The sequence below is a fragment of the Aotus nancymaae genome, unplaced genomic scaffold (assembly GCF_030222135.1).
Source record: "Aotus nancymaae isolate 86718 unplaced genomic scaffold, 86718_ANA_hifiasm-v0.15.2.pri h1tg000072l, whole genome shotgun sequence".
In the NCBI taxonomy this organism is placed as follows: domain Eukaryota; kingdom Metazoa; phylum Chordata; class Mammalia; order Primates; family Aotidae; genus Aotus; species Aotus nancymaae.
Window position 1 is genome coordinate 2,567,865 of NW_026988487.1, and position 10,379 is coordinate 2,578,243.

A 10,379-nucleotide genomic window follows, 5' to 3' on the forward strand; every position below is an offset into this window, starting at 1 on the left:
CTTTCCAGGGTGAGCACTGTTTTGTGGTCTAGGATCGTCTGGGACGTTATTTGCTAACCCAAGCCACCAGCGCTCACCCCGACTTGCTGACATTCCTGTTCTGTAAACGTTCCGCCTGCCCAGGTCTGCATTGGGCTGGCGTCCTCCCAAGGACTTGAATCCACCACCGTGCTGGCCTACACCGATGACTATCCTCTCACCTGGGCCCAGCATGAGGCAAAGACAAACCCCAGCTGTGAAATCAGAGCATCAGTCAAAGCAACTCAGTGGCTTCCTAAATCGATTTCCACAAAGTCACAACCAGAAAGCACAAAAAGTAATTTCCACATGCTGAATACCAACTGTCCTCATTTTTCAGTTCCATATTCCTGACTCCAGGGGAGCACCTCATTGCTCTGGTCCGTCTATCATTCCTCAGCTTCTGACCTCTTTTCGGGCTTGATCTGGTCACTTCACACATGTGGGAGTCTGGGCATCTGTACCCATCTTACGGGGACCCCCTGACCCCCACCCCAAATATAACATCTGTCCATTTACTCAAGGGGTCACTTTTCAGCAAAAGTCTTTGGATTAATCTGTGCCTACCCACCCAGGCAATGAACAGCATTACAAAATGTGATTTACCACCATTTGTGCTTGTTAACGCTTACTGGGTGTCAGTGGGCAGACGGATTACCAGCCCAGGGACTTCTGGCCCCAAATGTGGTTTTCTTCTTTTCCAGTCAAGTCTAGATTAACAAGTAGGCACTCAGTGCTGAGGTCAATTCCCGGAGACAGGTGATTGGAGCATGGGAGGTTCACTGCCCATGGCCCGTCCTTTTCGTAGCCCTTAGATGGTGTCTCAGTCAGTTCAAGATGTTATAACAAAATGCCTTAGAATGGGTAATTTATAAAGAACAGAGATGGCAGAGTGAGGTGGCTCTCGCCTCTAATCCTAGCACTTTGGGAGGCTGAGGTGGGCGGATCACCTGAGATCAGGAGTTCGAGACTACTCTGGCCAACATAGTGAAACCCCATCTCTACTAAAAATACAAAAATTAGCCGGGAGTGTTGGCAGGCACCTGTAATCTCAGCTACTCAGGAGGCTGAAGCAGGAGAATCGCTGGAACCTGGGAGATGGAGGTTGCAGTGAGCCAAGACTGAGCCATTGCACTCCAGCCTGGGCAACAAGAATGAGACTCCATCTCAAAAAAAAAAAAAGAACAGAAATGTATTTCTCACAGTTCTGGAGGCTGGAAAGTCCCAGATCAAGGTGCCAGCAGATTTGGTGGCTGGCAAGGGCTGTCTCTGCTTCTAAAATGGTTCATGTTGCTGCGTCCTTTGGAGTGGATGAATGTGCTGTGTTCTCATAGGGGGAAAGGCACGGAAGGGCAAGAGGCATGAGGGAGCTTCCTTCAGCCTCTTTTAAAAGAGCGCTAATCCTGTTTGGGTGTGGTGATTCACACCTTTAATCCCAGCACCTTAGGAGTCTGAGGTGGGCAGATCACCTCAGATCAGGAGTTTGAGACCAGCTTGGCCAACATGGCGAAACCGTGTCTCTACTAAAAATACAAAAATTAGCCCAACGTGGTGGCGGGCGCCTGTAATCCCTACTAATTGGGAGGCTGAGGCAGGAGAATCACTCAAACCTGGGAGGCAGGAGTTGCAGTGAACTGAGATTGCACCACTGGACTCCAGACTGGGTGACGGAGCGAGACTCGGTCTCAAGATAAATAAAGAGCACTGATCCATTTGTGAGTGGATTGACTTAAGCGCTTCCCCAAAGCCCCCATCTCTTAGTACTATCACCTTGGGGTTTAAGTTCCAACATGAATTTTGGAGGGACACATACATTCAAACCATAGCAATGCTGGCACAGGCTCTGTGTCAGTCGGGGCTCTCCCAGAGAAACAGAACCAGTAGGAGGGGTGGTGTGTGTGTGTGTGTGTGTGTGTAAAGAGGGAGAGATTTATCACAAGGAACTGATTTACACAGTTGTGGGGGCTGGATAGGCAAATTCAAAATCCCTAAGGCAAGCCAGCAGGCTGGAACTCTCAGGCAGGAGCAGACGCTGCAGTGCCCAAGGAGAATTTCTTTTTCCTCAAGGGAACCTTGGGAGTTGAGAGTTGATTTTTTTTTTTTTTTTTTGAGACAGGGCTGGAGTGTAGTGGTGCGATCTTGGCTCGCTGCAACCTCTGCCTCCGTGGTTCAAGCAGTCCTCCTGTCTCAGCCTCTCAAGTAGTAGGAACTATTGGCATGCGCCACAATACCCAGCTAATTTTTGTATTTTTAATAGAAACAGGGTTTGACCATGTTGGCCAGGCTGGTCTCGAACTCCTGACCTCAGGTGATTCACCCTCCTCGGCCTCCCAAAATGCTGGAATTACAGGAATAAGCCACCGTGCCCATATGGGAGTTGATCTTAAGGCCTTTCAACTGAATGGATAAGGCCCACAGAAATTATCAAAGATAATCTCTTTTACTTAAAGTCAACTGACATCTACAAAATACAATTGCAGTTCCAAATAACAAAGGGAGAAAGAATAAAAAATACTATTGCAGTGCCTCCTAGACTAGCATCTGACTGAATGAGGATACTACATAACCTAGGCAAGCTGAAATAAAAAGCTAAACATCACGGGTCCTGTGGCCGGAAAGACAAATCCATATCTAGAATTAATGTCAATTCTAGTCCAGATGGATTGTTGCCTCATCCAGAATGGAAGGGATTCAATGTAATCAACTTGTCATTATGTGGCTAGTTGATCTCTGAGGAACAATGATGCCATATGTGGCATGGCATTGGTCTGTTACTGGCAGGTTGGTTGGCAGTATTAAAATGAGTCTTAGGCCGGGCGCGGTGGCACACGCCTATAATCCCAGCACTTTGGGAGGCCGAGGCAGGTGGATCACGAGGTCAAGAGATCGAGACCATCCTGGTCAACAAGGTGAAACCCCGTCTCTACTAAAAATACAAAAATTAGCTGGGCATGGTGCCGCACGCCTGTAGTCCCAGCTACTCGGGAGGCTGAGGGAGGAGAATTGCCTGAACCCAGGAGATGGAGGCTGCGGTGAGCCGAGATCGTGCCATTGCACTCCAGCCTGGGTGACAAGAGCAAAACTCCATCTCAAAAAAAAACCAAAATGAAATAAAATAAAATGAGTCTTAGGGCCGGGTGTGGTGGCTCACGTCTGTAATGCCAGCACTTTGGGAGGCCAAGGTGGGAAGATCACTTGAGGCCAGGAGTTTGAGACCAGCCTGGGAAACATAGTGAGACCTCATCTCTTTACAGAAAATCGAAAAATGAGAAGGGAGAATCACTTGAGCCCAGGAGGTCGAGGCTGCAGTGAGCTGTGATCATGTCACAGCACTCCAGCTTGGGTGACAGAGACCCTGTCTCAAAAACAAACAAACAACCCAAGCTGTATGTCCCGGACACTCCCAACATACAATAGTGGGGTACACAAAGGATAATAGTTATATTCTGGTCCAACAAGGGGGAAATGTCACCTGTCCAAAGCAATTTTTAAATCCAGTCGAGCAAACTCCATTAGGTTTCTAGGCCTGGAAGTCATCTTTCATGGCTCTTGGCTCTATCCTCTGTGCTCTCGGGTCCAACTCCTGAGTCATCTCTACTTTTTCATGAAACATAGCACAGGTTTGCAGCCAAGTTTTTTCAACCTGCTTTCTGCCTGTAAAATTCTGGGGACTCAAAGATTTGATTTTATTTTTTGAGACGGTGTCTTGCTCTGTCACCCAGGCTGGAGTTCAGTGGCGCAGTCTCGGTTCACTGCAACCTCCACCTCCCAGGTTCAAGTGATTCTCCTGCCTCAGCCTCCCGAGTAGCTGGGATTACAGGCTCGTGCCACCACGCCCAGCTAATTTTTGTATTTTTAGTAGAGACAGGGTTTCACCATGTTGGCCAGGATGGTCTCTATTTCTTGACCTCGTGATCTGCCCGCCTCGGCCTCCCAAAGTGCTGGGATTACAGGCGTGAGCCACCGCGCCCGGCCCCACTTTCTTTTATTTTGTACTCTGTCCCTTCCAGTCCAAGCTCACAGTGTTTCCGCTGCTATAAAGTTCTCTAGAACCTTGTGGTCTTTGCATAGATTTTATAGGGATTCACTTCATTAGACAAATGCTCCTCACAGATCTTTCTAAAATAGTCCCTTCCTGATAATTTGGCTTCTGCTGAGAAGGCTAAGGGATAATACCTCATAAGCTTCCTAGAGACACCCTTGTGTAAGTGAGATCTATGAAGATAGCCTTAGTACAGGTTGAATTGTGTCCTGGCCACTCCCTCCTCCGATTCAGATGTCAAAGTCCTAACTCCACCCACCTCCCACCTTGGAATGTAACCTTATTTGGAAATGGGGTAGTTGCAGAGGTAATTAGTTAAGATGGGGTCAACCTGGAGTCAGGTGGGCCCCTAATGCAATATGACTGGCGTCCTTATAAAAAGGAAAAATTTGGACACAGGCATGCACACAGGGAGAACGCCACATGAAAGTGAAGATCAAGGGTGATGCTTCTTTTTTTATTTTATTTTTAGTAGAGATGGAGTTTCACCATGTTGGTCAGGGTGGTCTCGAACTCCTGACCTCGTGGTCCACCTGCCTCGGCCTCCCACAGTGCTGGGATTACAGGCATGAGCCACTGTGCCTGGCCAAGGGTGATGCTTCTACAAGCCTATGATCATCAAAGATCGCCAGCAAACCAAACCACCAGAAGCTAGGGAAGAGGCATGGAACAGATTCTCCGACTCCAACAAGAACCAACCCTGTAGATACCTTGATCTTGTATTTGTAGCCTCTAGAACTGTGATACAGTACTTTTTTTTTGAGACAGTCTCATTCTGTCACCCAGGCTGGAGTGCAGTGGTGCAATCTCAGCTCACTACATCTGCCTCCTGGTTTCAAGTGATTCTCATGCCTCAGCCTCCTAAGTAGCTGGGATTACAGGCATTCACCACCACATCTAGCTAATTTTTTTTTTTTGAGGTGGAGTTTCACTCTTGTTGCCCAGGCTGGAGTGCAATGGTGCCATCTCAGCTCACTGCAACCTCCACCTCCTCGTTCAAGTGATTCTCTTGCCTCAGCCTCCTCAGTAGCTGGGACTATAGGCACCTGCCACCACACCTGGCTAATTTTTGTATTTTTAGTAGAGATAGTGTTTCACCATGTTGCTCAGGCTAATCTTGAACTCCTGATATCAGGTGATCCACCCACCTCAGCCTCCCAAAGTGCTGGGATTACAGGTGGGAGCCACCACACCCAGCCCCCAAGCCTCTTTTTTAGAGTCAGCTTCCCCAAACCACTGCTGGTGCCAAGTGTATTAGATCAGGTTCCCCAGGAACTGACACAATGACTGAGAACCAAAACCTGAAGACTGAAAGAAGCAGGATTGGACAGAGGTCACGTGAGGTGCAGAGGTGAACTGTCATGCAGTCACAAGGGCCTCATGTGATGTCACAGGAGTTTGGGAGAGGTTGGCCCTTTGAAATTGTCCCACCCAAGGCACAGATAAGTCTTTGTTTTTCTTTTTGAGATGGAGTCTTGCTCTGTCGCTCAGGCTGGAGTACAGTGGCTCAATCTCGGCTCACTGCAACCCCTGCCTCCTCGGTTCAAGCGATTCTCCTGCCTCAGCCTCCCAAGTAGCTGGTATTACAGGCACGCACCACCACACCCAGCTAATTTTTTGTATTTTTAGTAGAGACGGGGTTTCACCATGTTAGCCAGGATGGTCTCCATCTCCTGACCTCATGATCCGCCCCTGCGGCCTCCCAAAGTGCTGGAATTACCTAGAAACCGGTCCTTTTGCCTCTTTATCAACCAGCCATTGTATGTGAACTGCCCCGGGAAGGGGAGGTGGCTCTCCTCAGCTGAGAGCAATTCCAGGAGAGGGACACAGCTGAGAGCTATTGGTACAAACAGTGGGAGGGTGAGTGCCTCAGTCCCTGAAGGGAGGGGACCTGGGTGGCACCCCAGCATCCACTGCCATGATTCTTTCCTGCATCTCTCAATAGTTAATATTTGTACTTTGTATTAATTGTCTATTGCTGCATAGCAAATTACCCCCTGAACTTAGTGGCTTAAAACACATACATATATATTTTTAAAGACGGGGTTTCACCATGTTGGTCAGGCTGGTCTTGAACTCCCGACCTCAGGTGATCCGCCCGCCTTGGCCTCCAAAGTGCTTGGATTACAGGTGTGAGCCACCACGCCTGGCCTAAAACAAATATTTATAACCTCGTAGTTTCCACTGGTCATGAATCAGAGGCTGGGTGTCTGGCTCAGGGGCTCTGAGGAGACAGGGATCAAGCTACTGGCTTAGAAGCACCTCAAGACTGCTGTGGCTGGAGGGAACCACTTCCAAGCTCACTCATGTGACTGTCAGCAGGCCTCAGAAGACCCACTGCAAGCTCACTCACTGGGTGCTGGCAGGCTTGTGTTCCAGGGCATGACTTCTGTAGGCTGCCTAAGTATCCATGTGATATGGCAGCCGGTGAATGGAGAGTGAGAGACCACACCAAGTCTCTTTGTATAGTAACTTAATCTTGGAAGTGACATCACATCATTTCTGCCATATTGTATTTGTTAGAAGTCACTGAGTTGGCGTGAAGTGGTGGCTCACATCTGTAATCCTCAGCACTTTGGGAAGCAAGGAGGGTGGAATACCTGAGGTCAGAAGTTTAAGACCAGCCTGGCCAACATGGTGAAACCCCATCTCTACTAAAAATACAAAATATTAGCTGGGTGTGGTGGTACACCCCTGTAATCCCAGCTACTCGGGAGGGAGGCTGAGGCAGGAGAATTGCTTGAACTTGGGAAGTGGAGGTTGCAGTGAGCTGAGATCGCACCATTGCACTCCAGCCTGGGTGACAGAGCAGAATTCCACCTCAAAAAAAAAAAAAAAAAGAAAAGAAAAAAAAGAAGTCATTGAGTCCAGTGCAAATCCAGGGGCAGGGGGAGAGTACACAGAGGCCTGAAGACCAGGGAAGTGGGATCACTGAGGACATCTTAGAGCTGCCTGTCTCAACTACTCCTCGCCCAACACTGAGCTGAGCATTTTACCTGCACTACTTTCTTTAATCCTTACAATGACCTTAGTTATTGATACCTCCCTTTGCAGATGTGGAAACAGGCTCAAAGTGGTTACATGACTTGCTCATAAGCCACAATTACTATATAGGAGAGAAAAGGTGTAGCCCAGGTTTGTGAACAAGGCTGTGTGTGTGTGTTTTAGATGGAGTCTCGCTCTGTTGCCCAGGCTGGAGTGCAGTGGCACAATCAGCTCACTGCAAACTCTGCCTCCCGAGTTCAAGCAATTCTCCTGCTTAGTCTCCCAAGGAGCTGGGATTACAGTTATGCGCCACCAAGCCCAGCTAATTTTTTGTATTTTTAGTGGAGATGGGGTTTCACTATGTTGGTCAGGGTGGTCTCGAACTCATGACCTCAGGTGATCTGCCTGCCTCGGCCTCCCAAATTGCTGGGATTACAAGCGTGAGCCACCGCGCCTGACCGGCTGTTTGTTTTTGAACTCTTTTGCTATACTGTCTCCCTCAGTAACAACTGAGAGGGATCAAAGTGTCACAGAATACTGAAGCTAAATAGGGTGCTACTAAGCATTTGGTGCAAGAACTGAGGGTGAGATGTAGAAGTCAAAAGGCTCTACATTTAGCCAGGCATTTCCTAGCCCCAAAGTTCAGGAATAAGGTTGGGAACATGGAAAAGCAGACCAGGAGACAAAGTGAAGAGGAATCCCGAAACGGTTGTGTTGTTGGTGAAATCTGCTGTGGACATATGAAAACCTTCCTTTCTAGTTCCATAGTTGCTAAATATGAATTGGGAATAGAGTTAGCAGGGTCCTACAAACAAATGAGCTAGAACGCTTACAGGTTGCATATCCCTTATCCTAAATGCCTATAACCAGGAGCGTTTTGGAATTTTTTGGATTTTGGAGTATTTGCATGATATACTTACTGGGCGAGTATTCCTAATCCCAAATCTGAAATTCTCCAGTGAGTATTCTCGTTGAGCATGAACTTGGAGCATCATTGTCAGTGCTCAAAAGTTTTGGATTTTTGGCCAGGAGCGTTGGCTCATGCCTGTAATCCCAGCACTTTGGGAGGCTGAGGCGGGCGGATCACCTAAGGTCTGGAGTTTGAGACCAGCCTGATCAACATGGAGAAACCCCATCTCTATTGAAAATACAGAATTAGCCAGCGTGGTGGTGCATACCTGCAATCTCAGCTACTCAGGAGGCTGAGGCAGGAGAACCACCTCAGGGACAGCTGGGCAGGGACAGCTGGGAACTCTGTTTTGATACAGCTCTCATCGCCCTGGTCTAGCCTGAGCTTTTTACTTGGCAGGCATGTTTCAAGAAAAGAAAATAAAGGCAGCAGCTGCAAGGTGTCTTGAGGTATAGACTCCAGAATCTGCACATCATTTTTCCCACATTCTATTGGTCAAAGAAGTCACAAGATCAGTCCAATCAAGGAAGTGGAGAATGGCCACGCCTACGGGGAATGTGGTGGAAGGAAGGGCAAGGATGCACTACGAAAGGCTATGGATACCAGGGTGTGGATTATCATCACAAATCATTATTGTAAGGATTGACCATGAAGACCCTGTAAAGTAGTTCTATTACTTACCACAGTACCAGCAGTGGGTTACAGGCCCCGATGAGAAAGACGTGCAACGTGCCTGGGATTTGAAGTGTCTCCACTGCAGTGCACTAGAATGAGCAATGGATTATCTGTGCTGGGAGCCTCAGAGTTTGAACCCAGCCAAAAATAAAACATCTAAGACTTAAGATGTTGGAAGATCCTGTTTTAAAACAACCTGATTCTTTTTATTATTCTTTTGGAGACAGAGTCTTGCTCTGTCGCCCAGGCTGGAGTGCAGTGGTGCAATCTCAGCTCACTGCAACCTCTGCCTCAGCCTCCTGAGTAGCTGGGATACAGGCGCCAGCCACTATGCCTGGCTAAGTTTTGTATTTTTAGTAGAGATGAGATTTCATCATCTTGGCCAGGCTGGTCTTGAACTCCTGGCCTCGTGATCCACCCGCCTCAGCCTCCCAAAGTGCTGGATTACAGATGTGAGCCACCATGCCTGGCTTTTTAATTTTTTTTTTTTTTTCAAAATGGAGTCTTGCTCTGTCACCCAGGCTGGAGTGCAATGGCATGACCTCGACTCACTGCCACCTCTGCCTCCTGGGTTCAAGTGATTCTCCTGTCTCAGCCTCCCAAGTAGCTGGGATTACAGGGACATGCCACCATGCTGGCTAATTTTTGTATTTTTAGTAGAGATGGGGCTTTGCCATGTTGGCCAGGCTGGTCTCAAACTCCTAACCTGAGGTGATCTGCCCACCTTGGCCTCCCAATGTGCTAGAATTATAGGCATGAGCCACCATGCCTGGACAAAACCCCCAGAATCTATATGAAATTGAATTCAGGCTGCCATTGGAAGGATTGAATTAAATAGTGCATATATACATTGCATTAAGGCAGGATTTTTCAAACTCCAGGTAGGACTCATTAGTAAGTCTTAATATTAATTTAGTAATACATGATCAGCGTTTTTTTTTTAAGACAGGGTCTCACTCTGTCACCCAGGGTGGAGTGCTATCATGGCTCACTCCCTTGAAGGCTCCAGCCGTCCTCCCACCTCAGCCTCCTGAGTAGCTGGGATTATAGGCTCACACTACCATGCCTGGCTAATTTTTGTATTCTTCGTAGAGATGGACTTTCATCATGTTGCTCAGGCTGGTTCCAAACTCCTGGGCTCAAGCAATCCACTTGCCTTGACTTCCCAAAGCTGGGATTATAGGTATGAGCCACTGCACTCATTCATAATCAGCATTTTATTTTACATATTTTGTAAACAGACAGGGTCTTACCATCTTGCCCAGGCTGGTCTTGAACTCTTGGGCTCAAGAGATCCACTGACCTTGGCCTTACAAAATGCTGGGGTTACAGGCATGAGCCACTACACTTGGCCCATGATCAGCATTTAAAAAATAGAATAGAAAATATCAAAGTGCAGCACGTATATTTTTCAGGAACTTTTTATTCACTTATATAAATAAGCTCATATATATGTGTATTGAGTAGCAAAGTAGTGGTAAAAATATTTCTTGCTATGGGGTCATGGTGAAAGTGTGAAAGCACTTATTTAGTATATACTCAGGTGGGAGTGAGATCTACTTTGTGTCCGTGAAGAAACTGTGTTAACATCTATATCTAGTTAGAGACACAAGATTATAAAGAATGGTAATTCTATGATTTGGGCAGTATTATTCCATTCTAAGAGGTTTCAAAGGGAAACTTGGAACAATAAGATTTCTTTCCTATACACTAAACTCCCTCACTGGAACTCTTAGAAGGAACAAAATC